Raw genomic sequence first — 1,609 nt, 5'->3', positions numbered from 1 at the left:
CAAAGCTGCTAGACAAACCGTTCATTGGGTTTTAAACTGAACACTTAAAAGGTAAAATTATGCCAGTATTAGCGAAACGTTGATAAAACTCGCCAACGAAAATGGATGAAACGTAAAAAGATGCTCGATTTCTAGTGAAAGCAGTTCGGAAAACGCATCCTAAGGACGCGCGGTCCGCAGACTACACACTATTACATAAACACAAACGGCCCACAGACTCCACACTATTATATTCAGACGACCGGCCTACTGGAACTCGGGGGCGGCTGTGTATGTGTGCGTGAGAACTGCGCACCTGTTTTCATCTATGCCAGACATAACGAGGCTTAGGCCTGGGTAACTTAGAGAAAATTGAGAATTTTTAGGAGTTGGCGCAGTGCTGCATTCCAGCTTCGAATTTCGAACAAAAATCAAACAATTTTCTACCAAAAAACGAACAGAATAGCGGAAGTTTATAACAGATTATTTGGAAATATCGTCACCTCCATTCCTGTGAAGACTGTAGAGCATGTTCAAAAAATGTGGTTTTTTAGTTTTGACTGATTGCGTTACTTTCCACTCAAAATCGCTCTGTTTTGTAGAGTTTCACTTAAAAATACTGACGGTCTGGGGGTCTTTTACTCGAAAAATAAGATAAATCTATAGCTTTGTAGGAATTTTACAAAAACTTTTCAGCGTCGAGTTCGGCACAAAAACTAAAATAAATTTCTGCCGTTTTTTTACCGAAGATTTTCTCAAAAACCGATTACTCAACTATGTTTTTAATTAAAAAAAACGCAAAAAAAACGTTTTCTTCTTTTCTCACTATAATGAGGTATTTTCAGTCAAAAATTACAAAATTTATTTTGCTAGAAAATTGGCCTCATTCATCAGTTTGCAAGTCAAGAAATTAAAGCAACTTAAGAAAACCCTTATCAACTTCGAATTTGGCACAAAAACCAAATAATTGTATTCAGTTTTTATCGAAAATAATTAAGATTATCTTGAAAAAACGTTCAGAGCAAAAGCTTCAAAAAAATTATTTGATTATTTGGAAAAGTCGCGACACTCATAGATCTTAATATTTTTCAAGTTTCTTTAAAATTTCTTCCAGTTTTAGCAAAGTTTCTATTAGGCAATTCTTGCTACGCAAAAAAACGTATTATTTTTAGTTTTACTTAAAATGCTGACAATCTTCAGCTATTTTCTGTGAAAATTATAAAGTACATTTTATTGGAACACTCGGCTCCTGAACAGCTTCGTAATTTTTTATCTGGAACCTTTTGCAGCTTTGACTTTTGGACAAAAGCCTAATAATTTGTTCTGTATTTTTTCCCAAAAATATTTCCCCGAACAGAACAAGTGAACGTTTAGAATCAATTATTCGGAAAACTTTTTTCACTTTTGTCGCTGTGAATAATTTTGTTTATTTAAATTCCGGTTTCTTCACTTTTAGGTCAATATTTCTGAACAAAACTCTCTCTAAACAGAACAACGCATTTTTTTCTAACGTTTTGCTATAAAATACTGGCAAACTGAGAGTCTTTTATGCAAAAACTTCAAAATATGGATTTACAAGAAAAGTCGCCGTCTTTACAGTTTGGTCTTCTTTATCGTCTTTTTCGAACAC

Source organism: Dendroctonus ponderosae, unplaced genomic scaffold (genome assembly GCF_020466585.1).
Source record: "Dendroctonus ponderosae isolate FM_Combo_2020 unplaced genomic scaffold, Dpon_F_20191213v2 Dpon_F_20191213_10, whole genome shotgun sequence".
NCBI classification, from domain to species: Eukaryota; Metazoa; Arthropoda; class Insecta; order Coleoptera; family Curculionidae; genus Dendroctonus; species Dendroctonus ponderosae.
The sequence above is the reverse complement of the archived record's forward strand: the minus strand, read 5'-3'. Positions refer to the sequence as shown.